This window comes from Populus alba, chromosome 11, assembly GCF_005239225.2.
Source record: "Populus alba chromosome 11, ASM523922v2, whole genome shotgun sequence".
Lineage (NCBI taxonomy): Eukaryota > Viridiplantae > Streptophyta > Magnoliopsida > Malpighiales > Salicaceae > Populus > Populus alba.
The window spans coordinates 5,326,184-5,345,638 of NC_133294.1; the positions used below are offsets into that span (position 1 = coordinate 5,326,184).

General features: G+C 32.6%; 1 long non-coding RNA gene and 1 pseudogene across 1 annotated transcript; both read left to right on the forward strand.

Moving 5' to 3' along the window:
• The first annotated feature begins 2,109 nt into the window (after positions 1 to 2,109).
• Positions 2,110 to 9,081, forward strand: LOC140954187 (G-type lectin S-receptor-like serine/threonine-protein kinase RKS1; annotated as a pseudogene).
• Positions 9,082 to 15,910: 6,829 nt separating this feature from the next.
• LOC118058508 (uncharacterized) lies at positions 15,911 to 19,107 on the forward strand. The gene is made up of 3 exons (XR_012171244.1): positions 15,911 to 16,035; positions 16,955 to 18,147; positions 18,811 to 19,107. It is a non-coding gene; the product is annotated as an uncharacterized lncRNA (long non-coding RNA).
• Positions 19,108 to 19,455: the final 348 nt, after the last annotated feature.

Genomic DNA, 19,455 nt, shown 5'->3' on the forward strand with positions numbered 1-19,455 from the left:
TATTGATGCTTGGATACTAGCGTCACCTTTTTAGTTGATTTTTTAGCAGCTTGCAAAGTTTTTTTTTTTTCCTCATGTTTTTGTTCATTTTGACATATTTATTGTTGTTTCCTTCAATTATTATTATTTTTTAAATTGATGAATTTATTTTTTCTTTCTAGGATACATATTATAGGGATAATCATTTGATCCATCCAGATATCGATCCAAATTTGTGGTTAGAGGCATGATTGTCCAATGGGCCTGATAGAAATAGGGTATATAAATTCTTTAACACTACAACCGAGAACTTGCGAACGACTAGTAGTGCTTTGACGGTTAGATGCCCGCAATCAATTCCAAGAGTTCTAACTCTAAAATTCACGGTGATGTTAGACCAAAGGATTTAGGATTGGTAAGTTAGCCGGTAATTGTGACACGTCATTATACAGAGATCCCGGTTTGAATCCCTTAGTTATTCCGTCAATGAAATCGTCTAAAAAAAAATTCATGTTATCACACCGTTGCAACTTTTCAAAAATCTATATATTCCGTCGGCAATACCATCGGTATATACCTACCGACGGAAAAGTAATGTCGGTATATACCGATAAAATTAGAGACATAATTATTTTCCTTGATAAAAATTACCGACAAAAAAGTTTCGTCGGTAATTCCGTTAATTTTCGTTGATTTTTTGGTAGTGACATGAACAATCCAAATCAATGAAAAGTTAAATAACAATTATTTCTGACGTTGCATTGGAGGTGGTTGATTCATCACTGGAGGAGTTATATTTTCCCCTAAAAGCCTTGAAATGCATACAAGTCGATCTCTTGTTCTTATGTCAAGTAGTGAAACAACAATTCCTTCTCCTAAACAACCTGCATTCCTTTTGATGCAGGAGCTAGAACTGTACTAGCGTTCATATAATTAGTCCTTCTCTTTTAATATAATATTTATGTTGGTAGTTTGGATGGCTAAAATTTGTTGTTTTCAAGGCTCGTTTCCATCCAAGTATCTTAATTAGTAGCAATTTCAATGAAGGGAAAACGTTTGTGAATGCAGATCAAGCTTTTCTCCACTCACATTGAGTTAAACATGTACTCCTCCTTTTTCAACTTAATCACCTACCGAAATGACCTTTAGATCATACTTCAAATATTATTTGGTCCTACACTCCTACTTGCTAATGTGTCAGGCTGATTGGACACTAACTAGACATCTGTCGTGGAATGATGATGTCATGCTTACATCATCCTTTAGTTTGGGTCAGTTCATATGGATGAAGTCGGATTGATGACGGGTTTCTGGTTCAGTAGGTGAAGAAGATTAACCAACCTCTCCAGCAACAACTTTTTACTGTTGAAAATGACTACCAACAACCCACCGAATGGTGGCGGTCTTTTGTCTCCACCATTCTCAGCCGTTAAAAGGTTGTCTAGAAATTCAGGACAAGGAATAGAAGAATTTAAAACTAAAGTCACAGTAATTGCAAAGCTTCACCACAGGAACTTATGTAGCTTCTAGGCTGTTTGCATTCAGGTTTGAGAACATATATATATATATATGTTAATTTATAGATTTTTTTATTAATAATATTTTTTTTCATTATAATTTTTAATTTTAAAAATAAAATAAATATTTATAATTTGATTATCATGAACATAAAATATTCAAATAATTATTATAAATTGTGGTATTGATTTTGTATGAAAAGTAGTTATAGTTCTAAGGTATTTTTTTAATGGAAAAATTGTTTTTATTTTCACCAAAGAAACATGTTTTTCAAAAAAAAATTTAAAATAAAACTCAAAATTAAGAAAGAATTTTTTTATGATTGAACTGTTTTATGTGGAGTAGGGATGTTTGAAAACGTAGTAGTAGCTGCTTTGCAAAGTTTTTTTTTCTTAAAAATACATCAAAATAATATATATTTTTTAATTTTTATAAAATTATTCTTAATATTAACACATCAAAATAATTTAAAAAACATAAAAATATTATTTCTTTAGAAAAATTAAATTTTGCTCAACCTCCTTTGAGAACAAAATACTAAACAGGGTGTAGTATAAAAAGGACTAGACAAGTCATGGTATTGAGTTTGAAGATTGCAAAGAAAAACCCACGAAAAAAAATGCCTAGTTAAGCGAGGTGGATCCCAAAATAACTTCTCTTGTCAGACTTTTCTGCAAGCAACATTCCACTTGTCCAAAAGCCACGGTCCAGTTTGCCTTATCATGGAAGCTGAAAAACTGTTCCTGCTTTGTTCTCTTATAATTCTCCATTTCTCATCTTGTACATCCCAAGACTCCTTAAAGACCAACCAAACCATTAAAGAAGGTGACCTTCTTATCTCCAAAGGAGATATTTTCGCACTAGGATTTTTCAGTCCTGGCAGTTCAACCAATAGATATCTTGGAATTTGGTACCATAAAATACCAGAACAAACTGTGGTGTGGGTTGCAAACAGGAACGATCCAATCATTGGTTCCTCTGGATTTCTCTTCATAAACCAATATGGAAACCTCGTTCTCTATGGTAACGATGACCAAAAGCTTCTAGTGTGGTCTGCCAATGTTTCAGTGGAAGAAAATGATACCTGTGAAGCTCAACTCTTGGATTCTGGGAATTTGATACTGGTCAGGAAAAGAAGCAGAAAGATTGTATGGCAAAGCTTCGATTATCCTACTAACATACAGCTACCTGGAATGAAACTGGGGCTGGATCGAAAACTAGGAACTGATCGGTTCCTAACATCATGGAGATCAGCTGATGACCCTGGAATTGGAGACTTTTCACTTAGGATCAACCCAAATGGCTCACCTCAATTATTTCTCTATAATGGTACAAAGCCAATTACTAGAGCTCGCCCTTGGCCATGGAGAAGTCAGACGGGCATATTCAAAAACGTTTTTGTAAATGATCCAGACGAAATATACCGGGTCTACACAGTTTCCTGATGATTCTTTTCTGGTAAGAGTAATAGTAGATCATTCCGGACTTGCAAAGGTGTTAACATGGCGAGAAAGTGATGGTCAGTGGAAGGATTACTGGAAGGCCCCTCAGTTTCAGTGCGACTATTATGGACAGTGTGGTGCTTATAGCACGTGTGAACTTGCCAATTATTATACATTTGGATGTGCCTGTTTACCTGGGTACGAGCCCAAGTACCCAATGGAATGGTCTGTGAGAGAAGGGTCTGGTGGTTGTGTCAGGAAGCGGCTACAGACATCTTCGGTGTGCGATCATGGAGAAGGGTTTGTGAAGGTGGAAAATGCAATGCTTCCGGACACTTCGGCTGCAGCTTGGGTAGACACGAGCAAGAGTCGTGCAGACTGTGAACTGGAATGCAAGAGGAATTGTTCATGCTCTGCATACGCAGTCATTGGGATTCCCGGAAAAGGGGATGGTTGTTTGAATTGGTACAACGAATTAGTAGACATTAGATATGATAGGAGTGAAAGTCCTGATCTGTATGTTCGTGTTGATGCATATGAATTAGGTACCCCTTTTCTTCTCCGTAACAATTTCACTACAAATATTGATTTATATGAGCTTTTCAATGTTTGCCACTACTCTAGGATGTAGTTAATATGCTCTGTACTACATGAAAGAAACCATTGATATTGATACTTATTAGGTGCCGAAGGGGCCAGCCTTTGCCATATGTCTAGCCATGTTTCCATAGGAGAAGGGACTGGTTTTTCATCTGGAGTTAATCGTTATTGTTTTCATTCCCCTGCAGCTGGTAATAAAAGGAAGCTCATTGGTTCTCGGGGAAAAACGATGCTGGCCATTTTAGCACCATCAATTGCATTATTGTTGTTTCTCATTAGCCTATCTTCTTATTTGCGGCTCAAGAAGAGGGCAAAAGAAGGTAAGACAAGACTCTCTAATCTCTATTTGGATATGACTTCCCTAGTCATGTATTTATTCTGCTCTGGTTATGAGGAGAAGTTCACTTTTTGATTCACTAAATTCACCAAACCAGGTACTGAGCTGCAGGCAAACAGCAATTCTACTGAATCGGAATGTTTCAAGCTCAGCACCATAATGGCGGCCACAAACAATTGCTCTCGAGCTAACGAACTCGGGCAAGGTGGTTTTGGCTCGGTTTATAAGGTAGAGTTTCTCAATTCATTTTCTAGCTAAAAATTAAATGTGTTCTCAATAATACAGATTTGTTTTTTCTGCAATTTGCTTAATGGTAGTTTAGATGCTTAATACAGATTATAAACACGGTACAAAATTAATAGGATACATACCTTTTGGTGTAATGATTGATTAAATATTGAGATAATTATCCAGAAATCTTTGTGGTGTCAATAATAAAAAAATCTTGTAATTCATGTAAAGTTTTAGAGTTACTACGGGGATGGAAGATACATGATTTTTCATAGCATTTTTTTTTGCTAGACTATGGATCCTTTACAGATAACCTAAATGTTTACTCCTCCACCTATAATGGATATGCTTGTGCTACTACTAGAGTTCAATAACCTAAAGTCTTACTCCTCCGTCTATCATGGATGTGCTTGACCTCCTGCCAGAGTGAGTTCAATGAGTTCTAAGCTTTAATTTTCACTTAATTTAAAATCTACATAATATTTTGGTTAATTTAAAAATATTTTTCAATCATTCTCCCACTTAGCCTATATAATCAAGTGTTTTCTTCCATATATTATAATTTATTACATCTGTAAAATGAACACTTAATGAGCAAATAAACCATATGAATAAACTTTTAATAAATCATGCGGTGGTCCAACTTTATATATTCCAATAGATATAGAAAATAATACCTATGTACAAAAAACATCAATTTAATATCTAAGAATAATAATAAAAAATATCTAGACAATTAGCTAAAAACAAATAAAGTCAAACACTTAAATATCTTTTTTTTTTTTGTCTTGCTCTTTTTATTATATTTAACAAGTTTTGTGCATTTATCAAAATCTATCTCATTCATTTATACCAAATATATGCATATTCAAGGGCATTGTTGCCATTTTTTTTTTTTATTAAAACCTTTCTTTTCTTTCAAAATATTACACTAAAAAAACTAAAGGAAAATGAAGAAGACATCTATTCAAGAAACAAGATATGCTTTGAAGTTAAAGTTATTGGGGCTTTTAGATTAATTTAAAAATCTGAACTTATTTTGGATTTGAAAAATTTCTTCTATGTTCCACCATTTTCTAAAATTTTAGATTTTTAGTTTCTAGATTTTGTGATGTTTGGTTTTGGATTTTTGTTAGATGAAAATGTTTTTAGTATTTTAAAAACTAAAGTTTCTATTAGTGGTGGAACATTAATTAATGATTTATATAAAATTAAATCTAGACTCTACTTTTGAGCTCAACTATTTATCAATGCATGTTGATTCTATAATTAAAAGGAGCAAAATGGATGAGAATTCCTCTATGTTTTGGCATAAAAGATTAGGTCACATCTTCATTGAAAGAATTTAAAAAAATAATGAATGATGAAGTTTTAAACACTTTTAATTTTACTGATTTTGGTACTTGTGTAGATTGCATAAAGGGATAACAAACTAACAAGATCATTAAAAATACTGTGAGAAGCTCGAAAGTTTTTTAAATCATATGTACTGACATTTATGGACTATTTAATACTCTATGCCTAAATGATCAAAGATATTTCACCTCATTGATTAATGATCATTCTAATAGATTTATGTATCTCTGTCTTTTATTTGATAAAGCCGAAGCACTTGATGCTTTTTAAGACCTATAAGGGTTGAGGTGGAGAAAAAAAATATATCATAAAGTTTGTAAGGTCAAATAGAGGTGGAGAGTATTATGATGGAAAAATGATAAATGATAAATGTCAAATTCATTTGCAAAGTGCCTTAAAGGAGAGGGCATTATTACAAAATCGATAAATACAAACAGAAATACGGAGAGAATATTTTCACTGGTATATTGCCGATGGATTTTACAGACAGAAATATTTCATTGGATTTCACCAAGGGAATTACAGTGGGGAAAATAATAATTAAAACAAAGCAAAAAAAAACAATGATGTGTCATTTTTACCAATGAAATTACCGACGGAATTTCTTGCGTCGGTAAAATCCATTGATAAATTCGTTAGTAAACTATAAACATTGTTCATCATGTCAAAAACAAAGGGAATCACAAACAAAATTTCGTCGGTATTTTTTAGAGAGTTCTGGAACTGTTCACTTTCCAATTGCACTGTTAATTATTGTTCTTTACAGACAAAATCACTGACGGATTGAAAAGTTGTCGGTATTATTTGGCAGTTTTCTGAAAAATTTTGATTAATTTAAAACTTTAAATTAAATATTACAGCCCGAATCACCGATGGATTAAAAAGTCGTCGATGATATTTGGTGGTTTCTGAAAAGTTTCGATTAAATTAAAATTTTAAATTAAATATTATAGACAGAATTACCGATGGAATAATTAAAAATATTAATATTTAATTATCCATCAATAAAATGCTCCAATAAAAAGCTTAGGATCCCTAATTTCACAACAGACAGGGTTCCTTTCTTCTTCTTCTTCTTCTTCCCTATATGTAAAAAACATCAATATCCATTTCTTTCTCTTCTCCTCTCTCCTCGACTCCTTCTCTTCTCCTCTATGCTGAGGTGTGTATTCTTCTCTCTTTTTTTTCTTCTTAATTTTTTTTTAATTAATATACTTTACGAATTTTCTCTCTCTTCTTAGCTTCACTTGCAAACCACATTAAGGTAAGATGTTTTTTCTTATTTTTTCATGTTTTTTTCTACTATATTTTTTATTTTATTTTATTTTAATTTTTTTTGTTCTTGATACTTGTATGAATATTGTCGTAAGATTTGTTTTTCATATGATTTTCTACTTCTTGGAAATTGAGTATTATAGATTGTTGATTTATATTAATTTAATTATTTTATAGTTTAGTAAAATGGATTTTTTTAAAATATTTTTAAATAATTACTGATGGAATTATATATACGGTATTTTTCCAAGGGAAATACCGACGGAATGAAGTGAATATTTTTTTTTGCACGCCTTTTCTGTCAATAGATCCATCAGTAATAATTTTTTTTTTATTACCAACAGATTTACCGACGAACAAAAAAATACCGATGAAAGATTCACCTAGGAGTATTTTCGTCAATAATTTAGTTGGTAAATTGATTACCAACGGAATGATATTACAAATACCGACAGAAAATTCTGTCGGTAAATCTAAAGATTGTGGTAGTGATATAGTTGAAGGAATTGTACACTTATAGACATGGTAAGGAACATAATTAATACTTTTAATTTACCATTATCTTTATGGAGTTAGAATTAAAGACTATTGTGTATATTTTAAAATGGGGTTTCATCCTAAAATTGTGTCTAAGACACCTTTTAAATTATGAAATGGATGAGAAGCACAATTTAAATCATACAAATGTATATGGTTGTTTTATTGAGGTAATGATTAATAATCCTCAACTATAGAAATTAAACCCAAGAACAACTAGTGGATACTTCATTGGTTATATAGTGAACTATAAAGGATATATATTTTATTTTTCTTCTCATAATACATGCATAGTTAAGGCAAAAAATGCTAAATCACAAAACTTAAGGGTCATTGTGGGGATGGAAAACACAACTTTTCATAACCATTTTTTTGGATAGAAGTACTTAATTTTTGCATCTCCATTTATCATGGATGTGTTTGGCCGTCCAATGGACTTTAAACCTTGATTGTTATTGACATATGAGTCACCTTAAAGGTATCTTTTTACCATTATCTTGTAACATGATTTTAGGGTCTGCTAGCTAATGGATTGGAGGTTGCAATAAAAAGGTTATCTAGAAGTTCAAGACAAGGAATAGAAGAGTTTAAAAATGAAGTTATGGTAATTGCAAAGCTTCAACACAGGAATCTTGTGAAACTTCTAGGTTACTGCAATCAGGATGGAGAACAAATGTTAATCTATGAATACTTGCCAAACAAAAGCTTGGACTCGTTTCTTTTCCGTAAGTCTCTTCAAGTATTTATTGCCCTGATTTACTCTAGTTGTCAAATTTTACCTGTCTGAAAAATAATTGTTTCGACAGATGAAAGCAGAAGATTGTTATTGGATTGGCGAAAACGCTTCGATATTATTGTTGGAATAGCTCGTGGGATTTTATATCTTCACCAAGATTCCAGGTTGAGAATCATTCATAGGGATTTAAAATGTAGCAACATTCTACTGGATGCAGAGATGAACCCAAAAAATATCAGATTTCGGAATGCGCAAAAATATTTTGAAGGTAACCAAACAGAAGATAGGACAAGGAGAGTTGTGGGAACATAGTAAGTACCTTTGCCTGAAACAAAGACCGAGTGACAAGGTGCTATCATTGATTACCAGGAATACTAAAACTTCAGATTCTTGTTTTTCTGATGCAGTGGCTATATGTCACCAGAATATGCTGTGCTTGGAAACTTTTCTGTAAAATCAGATGTTTTCAGTTTTGGGGTCATGTTGCTAGAGATTGTGAGTGGCAAGAAGAACAATAGATTTTATCAACAGGATCCTCCTTTGACCTTGATTGGATATGTGAGTTATAAGAGAGCCATGTGTGCTCTTGGCTGCATTTCAATGTTCACAATTTTAGATGTTGTCTGCTCGTATTTCTTGTATGTTAATGATTTATATGAACAACACAGGTGTGGGAATTGTGGAGAGAAGAAAAAGCATTGGAGATAGTGGATCCATCATTGACGGAGTTGTATGATCCGCGTGAAGCCTTGAAATGCATACAGATTGGTCTACTGTGCGTGCAAGAAGATGCCACGGACAGACCATCCATGTTGGCAGTTGTTTTTATGTTGAGTAACGAAACAGAGATTCCTTCTCCAAAACAACCTGCATTCCTCTTTAGAAAATCTGACAATAATCCTGATATAGCATTAGACGTAGAAGATGGACAGTGTTCCGTAAATGAGGTGACAATTTCTGAAATTGCTAGTCGCTGAAGCTGTGCTGTCTGAAAAATTGCTAATATGAAGTTCCATTAGATTTGTAATGAAAATACTTGTTGCTAAATTGTGGATTTGAGATTTAACACACACCACCTCGAACAATCCAATTCAATGAAAAGTTAAATGACAGAGATTTTTGACGATGCATTGGAGATAGTTGATTCATCACTGGAGGAGTTATATTTTCCCCTAAAAGCCTTGAAATGCATACAAGTCCGTCTCTTGTTCCTATGTCAAGTAGTGAAACAACAATGCCTTCTCCTAAACAACCTGCATTCCTTTTGATGCAGGAGCTAGAACTGTACTAGCTTTCATATAATTAGAATTTTTCTTTTAATATTTTATTTGTATAATATTTAGGAGGGTGGTTTGGATGGCTAAGATTTGTTGTTTCCGAGGCTCGTTTTCCATCCAAGTATCTTAATTAGTAGATTTTTCAACTCCCAACCTGATTCTAAACAACTGATCTTTTCTGCCTAGTGTCAAGGAAGAAATCTAACAGCATCATCATATGGAATGCTATATGGGTGGTGTTCGTCAGCTATTCTTTTATGGACAATTACTCGATCTACCTTATGTTATGATGCTTGCTTTGTCTTACCTTTTTCTCCTCTGTTCCTGAGCCACAAATATGCTAATGAGCAGCCATGATGAACCCACAGTTGGAAAAAGAACGGTCACAATTCCTTTTCACGAGAGCCATTTGATCTCCTCCGTTCCTTGCATTCTTGTGTCCATTAATTCTCCATATTATCTAATGCAGTATTTTGCTCTTCCTCTTCCTGGAGTAATTGCAATTGCGCATGCTGCGCGTGAATTTTTTTTTTTTTTGGATAAGATTAATTATATTGAAGGGAAGAAACTGCACAGAGTATGAGGGGTACACCCAAGAAGTAGAAAAGCTTGTTACTCTGGTTCATCAGACCAAACTTGAAAAGGAAAAGAAGCAAAAGTTAAAAAAGAAACTGAAAAACATTGCGAAGACAAACAACAGTTGATCTGGTTGACCAGTTTCTGAAATTACTTAACCAGTCGACCAGCTAATTATATATGTGCTAAACAAAATCTCGAAATCAGCAAGAACAATGATATCTCATGACTCTCGGAGACGCCAAATAAAAAAGTAGTTGAGATGTGAAACTTTGGTTCGAATTCTACCAAATAGGACCAGGTCAAATGAAAAACATATTTGCAAATATCCTGATGAGAACAGTAAATCTAATGAACAGTAAACCATTTTTTCTTATTTAACTTGCAAAAAATAGGCCATTATTTTGTGCTACGCGCCTTTCCTATTTATTTTATTTTTATTTTTTTTACTTAACACAAAAAACATGTTGCATCTTGATTGTTGTGTAAAAAATGAAAAATAACTTAATAAATAATATGATACTAAATTTAGTGGGATATATGACCCATATCTGGGTATAACAAGTAAACTCAGGTTTATTTTTATATTTTAAAAATCATTTTTTTTATCAAGTATTTTTTAATTTTAATTCCTGTTTTTATTAGGTAAGGTGTGTGGGTTGTTTAGACGCCCAAATTGTTAATTTTTTAAAAATTACCTTTTTTTTTTTATTACTTAATGCATTTTTCGACCCCCTGAAGATTAAAAAGAATAAAAAAACCTTGGTTAGGTAAATGCCTCATATCTATTTAATATATTTTTATTTTAATCATCTCCTTGTCTGAAATGATTGATTTAGGTTTACCCATATCTATTTAATATATTTTTATTTTAATATTTAAAAACTAAATTTTAATATATAACTGTCTTAGTATTAAAAACAGTATCTTCTAATATGAGTCAAATCTTATATTAATGATTGAATTTTTTCCTTAAAGAAAACGATATCAGTTCTTAAAAAACTGTTTTGCCGATAGATATTTGTTAGTTTTGATGCTTGTATCATGTTTATTTTCTCATGCTGCCCACTTGAAAGAAAACCCTAAAGACTACAGTTCAAGTGATGCAGTGCATGGGGAAATTAATAAATCAAAGTTTCTTAAATTTGAAAATTGTAGTTAAACAATAAAAATAATTCTGATTTAATAAATTTGAAATATCAATTATGGAATGCCACTAAAGTATAAAATTTTAGTTAATTATTTCAATAGATATAGAATTATTTCAATATCAAAATCAAACCAAAAAAATATAAGATAAGCGCAAACAACATCAAAAGAGGTTTAAACATTAAAAAAAGCATGAATAGGCAGGTCAAATGGACTTCACCCTTGAACTTTTACATGGTTGTACCTTCTCTAAGCTTGATAGCTATGTACTGTTGTTTTCCTTCTGTTTTCTTTCCTTATTTTCCTTTCATTATCTTTTACTTCTAAAGATTGTTAGACCTTCTATGTTAGGCTTTTGAACATTTACACCAGGATCTTTTCATAGTGCATTTCTCTATATTTTGCTCTCTCTCTCTCTCTCTCTCTCTCTCTCTCTCTCTCTCTCTCTCTCTCTCTCTTCTCTCTCTCTCTCTCTCTCTCTCTTTTCTTTATTTTTGAGGGGGTATTTTTAGGGTTCTTAATGAATCCAAACATAAATTGATCAAAACTTAGCCCTCTAATCAAAATAAAAGGGTTTTGGAGAAATGTTAACATCTAGCACCTTTCTCCTTCAAAGGTTTTGGGATGTTGGTTTTGTAACAAATTTTCATAGGTTGTTTTTTTTTCCTTGAATACAATGGCATGCATCCCTCATCTTCTAATTTTGGATGAAAGATTTATGAAATTTGATAAGAACCCTTTGGGAATTTTTAAGTGTGAATACACAAAAATTTGAGTGGTTTAGCACAAATAGGTATCTTAGTGAAAGCTGACTTAGTTGATCAAATTTGAAGTTTCACCAGAGCACCTCCAATGTAAACGTCATTAGAAACCACCTGAACTTGATAAAGGAGAAGCATACATTTTGATTAGATCCATTCTTTCTCAATTTAAAGTTATGTAGCTTTACATTCATCCATTTGAAGGTGTCACTTTGATTAGCTGAGAAACTAAAAAAGCAATAATGGCTTATTAGGGACACAATATTGTTAAGTTCGTTAAAGAAAATGGGATGTAAATATTTGATAGGAGTAGCTGATCTTTGTAAAGGGGGTATTTCTTAGTTGAATGGTGGTGATTATAGTCACAAAGGTGGTCAGAGACGCAATATTCATTCATCTGAAAATGCCTTCTCGATTAGCCAAAACTGCCAAAGAAAAAGCTATACAGTGACCAAACAATGCATTGTCTAGGTTAAACCCTAAAAATTAATGTTTTAAATTGTGATTTGAAAATTTTCACTTTAGTCGATATTCTTCCAATTGCTTTTAATTGCATCCTTAATTATCTCTCAAACTTTTAATTTCATTCAATTTCTCCCTTGCCAAACTAAATCATCAGCCTCAAAGTTCAGCTCCATTTTTATCTTGGTCCTTGGTTTATGATATGTGCACTTGAACCCTTAATTGACCATTAAACTTTCAATTTTCTTCATTTTTGCCCCTAATTTGGTCAATTTTAGCCCTAAAATCATGCGGGTTTTTTTTAGTTTTATCATTGGTTTTGGATTTTTTCAATCAAATCTTTAATCACCCGTCAAACTTCAATATTCTTACGCCTTTGATTCGTCCAATGAAACCTCCTAAAAAACCAATTAAGTCCCAGGTTTAATTTATTTCAATTAACGCTCAAATTGACTCAAAAATTTGATTTTTCCTGCAATCAAGTCCTCAATAAGATTAATTAAGCCTTCCAAGATTCTCATTGAGTCCTTACCTATCCAAATTTGTATTTCTTCATCCCAAATAAAAATATTTTCAACAATGAGGGTTTTTGTCAATCAGAACTGGGTTGTCAATCTTATACATTTTAGTCCTCCAACTTTTCTACTTGACATTTTAATCCTTCACCACCAACTTAGGCAATCTTCTAGGCTTTATTTATGCATATCCTCTTGTATTTTGATTTTATTTTTCTATTTTTCTATGTTTTTTCTTTTCTTGATTTTTTGTGGGGCAAAAATGGGTAATAATAAAAATAAAGCTTGAAACCAAAATCCTTTGTATTTTGGGAGAAAGTTATGCTAGGGTGAAAAAAACAGGAGAAGAGAAAAAGCAATTTCTTTGGTAACCTTCTCTTTAAATACCTATGTTATTTCGGGTTGGGTTTGGGCTTAACTTTGGTCTTAAGTTTGATGGGCAAAGAACATGAGTTTTATAGTTCATCCAATCTAAAATCACAAGGAATATCATTACAACCTATGTTGCTTAGATAGAGTTGTGAGTTCGAGTTATATTCAAGCCCTACTCAACTGAAAAATACAACTTGATTTCCTGTTCAAATACAATAGTTTTCATTCAGAGAACTAAAAGGTGTCATTTGAAATTGTGTTTCATATGATGTTTCATGAAGACAAGTTTTTGTTTAAAATTAATTTTTTTAATATCTTGAATTGTTTTGATATGCCGATGTGAAAAATAATTTTTAAGAAATAAAAAAAAGAAGTTATTTTGATACATTTTCAAACAAAAAAAATACTTTAAAAAAACAACTGCTATCACAATCTCAAACACCCCTTAAAAATCTAGTTTTTTTTTTTTTCTTCATATTTATACCAAGTTCAAAAACCTATTCAGAGGCTTAAAACTTCATTTTGCCTTGGATGTGTATGCATGCACATGAGAGGAATCCTAAAAATTTTCTTTCGTTATTGCAAGAAAGCTGCCTTGAAACTTGCATCTTATGGTCGTAAAGGCTACACAGATCCAAATTGACCAAAGACCTTAACAATTTCCAAAGACTTTTTTGTCATCATAAACAAAGTATGTGGTATAAAGTTGCTATATTTTTCTAGACATTGGACTATGAACGAATACATCCCTCGTGTATTTATAATATACTAATTATTTAACAAATTATTAGAGATAAATATAAAATACTAAGGGGAGAGCTCCTCTTTCTGATTTCAAACATGGAATCTTAGGATCTGTACATTGACAAATGAATAGTCCAAATGATTAAGGCAGAAAATTCTATATGGTTGGTATTTGTTGAATTTTGATGGCAAGCATGTCAAAAATAAGAAAAAAAAAACATTTTGACTATTAGTTTGTAATTATGTACTATTATATTATTTCAAACATCAAAATCAATTATTGTACTAAAACAGGCAAAAGATTTACTAACAAAAAATACCATGAAAATGCTTATATTTTAGGTTAATTCAATGAGAAGACTATAACACCTTCCTTAAAAATTCAATTTTTTTTTAAATAATATTTTTATGTGTTTTGGATCGTTTTAATGCGCTGATCTCAATAATAATTTTTTTTAAAATATTATTTTAATACATTTCAATACGAAAAAGTACTTTGAAAAACAATCGCTATCACACTACACCCTATATCAACTAGTCATTTTTGAATATTAACCAAGTATAATATTCTTCATAATTGTATACGAAGGTGAGATCAACTCAGTTTTGTTGACAAATGATGAGCAAAAATAATCAAATTCAATGCTATTATTAAAATATAAAAAGAATTCATGTTGTTGGTAAGCATAAGAGAAAACAAATCTCTAACATCACAAAACTTTTGTATAACAAATGAATTGAAAAGTCTATTTGTATAAAAAAGAATTCATATTTAACTTGTCATTCTCTTTCTCTTTCATGAAAGACGAACACTTTTTAGCCATGGGGTGATACATTTCTTCCGGCCATTTTGAGAGGGCAGCACATATTTTACGAATATTTTCCACCTTTTTTCAGGAAATTTCAGCGAAACCTCACATAAACCGTTAATGTATTACATATAGCTTTAGATTTATTTTATAGCTTTAGATTTTCCATGTTTTATACGATGCACCTAATATTTAAATATAAATTAATTACTTTTTTAATTAATAATAAATTATCTTAAAGAACCACAAAATTATATCTGTATATATCATAACAGTAAGTAATTCAGTTAGGTTAGGTGGGCGTACGAGGGAGGTTTGAGAATTAGTGGGCTTTCATGGTCTTACATGATATGCAACGGAAAAGTTAAGTGAAAAGTGATTCCTTCTCTTTTGTTAATGGGCTTTTCTAGGCACTTCGAAATTTCTTAAAAAACAAATATCACAAATAAAAGAAAAATTATATAATTTTCAAGTTATAATTACAAAGTAAATATGTGACTCATGATCCATCATAAGTTAGATAAAAAAAATTGAGAAAAAAAATAATGTTAAATCAACCCAAGCATATGTTTTTTTTTAAAAAAAAAATCAATGTTGAATGACAAAAACTAGTGTTGAATGAAAAAATAAAAATGATGTCAACCTATACTAACCTATTAAGCTCCTGACTTGATTCATTTGACCAAAAAATAATAAATTTAAAAAAAATTTAAAATTTAATTTTTAACTAATCAAATATTGAAGGACAAAATTTTAAAAAAATAAAATTACAATATATATATATATATATAAAAAAATTATAAAGAAAAAAACGAGGGATAACCCATTTAGATTCTGTTAATAGTTACAATTATACTAGAAAGATAGATACAAGAATGAGAAAAAACACATGGCTGCTATCTACTAAAAATAATAAAAATATCTCTCTTCTCTTTAAAAATTATATTTTAAATTTCATTTCTTCTTAACATATATCTTTTTTTATTTTATAAGTACGAGTGATAACATCTTTATCACTATAATTATTTTAAAATAAATTTTTTTTTTAATAATTAAATTTCTAAAAAGAAACCAAAAGATAAACAAGCTTGGATTCAATAACATGCTAGGGAAAAAGTGGGAATACTTGATTAGTTTGATGTATTATAATATTTTTTTTTTTTGGATCAAAATCATATCATGGGCCTAAAGTCCTTTAACACCCATGTAAGTAAAGCCTTTAAGCTAGCAGTCCAAGCTGCTGGGTTTGGTAAGAGTTTTTGTTCCCCCGTCTTTTTGACATTTTTTCTGTCATTTCAAGAATGTCTTGCCACAGGGTTGAAGCTAAACCTTCCATCAACAAGAAGCTGTTTCAAACTTGTGAGTATTTTCCTGTACTCTTGCCTATATCATTGCAAGATTCTATGTTGTTTGTTGCTGCCTTTAATTTCAACTTCCTCTAGAAGTTTTGAAAGAACTTTCGTTTTATTTTTTCATTGCTAATGAACATGGTTCTTGGATGCTACAGATGTTCCTATTTTGCCATTATGATTTTTTTGACCTGATCATGCATGTAGTGGTGGTGAAGGAAAAAATACCCTGAAAATGAATGAAGCCCAGAGAAGGTTCTTGCTGTTTTTTGGCTTTTATTTTGGTTGTTTCTAGCATCATTCTTCCTTTTGTCTTCCTCATTTGTATTTCTCTGTGTCTGTCCCTCATCATCATATATTAATTGCCATTTATCTTGGACTTTGCGAGTCATATGATGCCTAGATACAACCTGCATCTCACTCTTGGTTCATGATCAGAATTAGAAGTTGATGAAACTAGACAAGACAAATGAAAGTATTTAGTAGTAATAGTAGTTAAACGTTCTCCTTGGTGTCTGAATATTCCATGATAAAATTGGTTCGAGATTCCCAATTGTCCAATAGTTTTTCTTCCTTCCTCATTCATGGGAAGGGGTTAGAGAACCCATAATTGTTGGTGTTGGGTTGAACTTTGTATTTAGTAATCAGGTTTTGAAAGTAGCCAAGGTTAGCAGTCCTCTTAAATAACATCTAGAGTTCATTATTCTTTCTTGAATGAAAATTGATTGAGGGGGCAAGTATTTTATTGAGTTATGCACTGCACTTGGCTTGCACCGACGACTTAAGAAATACAAATGCAAATGATGAACTTTCAGTTGTTGCCACTAGGATCATCCATGGAGGTCTTTCTTTCGCTATTTTTTTGCTTAGCTTTCACCACTTTTAACTTCAAGACCTCAACTGCCACTGACTTCTTAACTGTAAACCAGATTCTCAGAGACAATAGCAGTGAAGCTCTTGTTTTGAAAAATGGCACATTTGCTTTTGGCTTCTTTAGTCCCTGGAATTCTACAAACCGTTATCTGGGAATATGGTTCAACAATGTTCCTGATCAAACAGTTGTTTGGGTGGCCAACAGGGACTCCCCTCTCACTGATTTATCTGGGGCAGTCACCATAGTTGCAAACGGAAGCATTGTCATTTCTCAGAACTCAATGAAGCACATTGTCTTGTCTTCCAATCCATCCACAACCTCAAACAATCCAATCTTACAGCTCCTGAGCACAGGAAATCTTGTTGTCAAAGATATTGGCAGTAACGATAGTTCAAACAACTATATCTGGCAGAGCTTTGATTATCCATGTGATACTTTGATACCAGGCATGAAGCTAGGATGGGACCTAACAACTGGCTAGAATTGGTTCTTGACTTCGTGGAAAAGTCTTCAAGATCCATCTGCAGGACTTTATACCCATAAATTGGATATCAAGGGGCTTCCACAGGTACATCTTCACAGAGGATCAGATATAGTATATTGAAGCGGGCCATGGGATGGTGTCATGTGGGATGGTCTCAGGTTGGGAGGGGGTCTTCAAATGAAAGGTTTCCAGATATTCAAGTCTATATTCATCTATAACTCAAATTACATATACTTTAGCTTTGACAACAGCGATAATAATATGATATCACGGTTCCTTGTTTAAATTCTGGCATGCTTAATTACTTCACATGGAACCAAAAATCCAATGAGTGGTTTCTAATGTTCTCTTTGCATAAAGATCTTTGTGATGCATATTCAAGATGTGGTCCAAATGGTATTTGTAATGAAAACCAGGTGCCCATTTGCCATTGCCCAACTGGGTTTGTGCCAAAGGTCACAGAGGAATGGTATTCAATGGATTGGTCCAGCGGATGTGTGCCAAGAAAACCACTGAATTGTAGCACAAATGAGGGATTTATGAGGTTTCCAAACTTGAAGTTGCCAGATAATTCATATGCTATGCAGTCTAGTACAACTAATCAGGAGAACTGTGCAGATGCCTGTCTGAGGAACTGCTCATGCGTTGCTTATGCCACAACTGAACTTATTGATTGCGTGAAGTGGTTTGGGGACTTGTTGGATGTTAGAGAATTCAATGACGGAGGGGATGAAATGTATGTTCGGATGGCTGCTTCTGACTTGGTATGTTCTTGTTCTTAACACAAAGCAGACTTTGCATTCACTCATGCAAGCTTTAGATACTAAAATCACAATGTAAGATACATCATTCTTTCTTTATGCATGCTTTGGTACTAAAATCACAATGTAAGATATAGCATTCTTTCTTTATGCATGCTTTGGTTACTTTTATTTCGTTTCCTTGCTGGTCCTAGTGGGTGTATGCTCCATGATTTAACATGGGCAAAGGAAATTTATTAAAAGTTGTTTTTGGGTGCCCACACAGATCAACTTTGATGATAAATTCCCTTTTCTTTTCTGAACACAGGCATTAAACTTACCATCGTGAAATTTTAGTATTTATATGTCACTTTGCTCTGAGACAGTACAAAGTAGTTGTAGTCGGTGTATTTTTAACATGCCTTCCCAGTTTGGGAAGACAACCTCTCATGTGAACGATGATATGAAAGCTTTTGCTGGGCTCTACAAACTAGGTCCTCTTTGAATGCGAAAGAATGAGAACTACAGGTACACTAGATAGCTGGTCCTCTGTTTATAGGAACAAGACCTTAAACTAAGATTGTAAGATAGTCTCTGCAATGACTAAGTGGTTTAGTCAGTTAGAAGCACAAATTGATTTCAAAAACAAATTGATGATTATTATATCTTACTTGTGGATGCATCTAGAAAGCAGTGCAATGGACAAAGTGACACTGATCATATTCTGGGCCTCAACAATTTTAGCGGTTCTTCTGTTGGTTTTAGTTGCCTTGTACGTTTTATGGAAGAGGAAGTCTGGCAGAAAGATAGGTAAATATTCAACTACTTCTGTGTTAGATAAACATTTTTTTTTCTCATCTTAGTTACATTTTTGTTATCAGATGAATGACTAGTTTAACAGTAACTAGACATAATAAGAAAATGATTTGTGATGATTAACGGGACTTTAATTGTGTTGCTTCGATGTTCCACCTGCCTTTGGTAATCTAGAATGTAAAGATTGAAACAGAAGTTTGAACTGTGGATCTTGGTGTTGTCAGCATGCAGGGCAACAGGTGGAATTGAGTCGGGTTGTTCCTTTCCTTGTCATCTTCTTCTTCCTCAAATATTGTATGAGGTTGTTTTGGAGAAGGAATAGCTACTCCAGAACTACTCAACATGAGAACAACAGCTAACATGGAATGTCTTTTCATTGCGTCTTCTTGCATGCACAAAACCGTATCTGGCAAACTACCCCATGGCCATGAAAACACCGAGGAAGACCCAGAACACTAGTTGTGTAAATGATCAAGATGAGATATATAGGACATCTGTTGTCCCTCCTCCTGATGC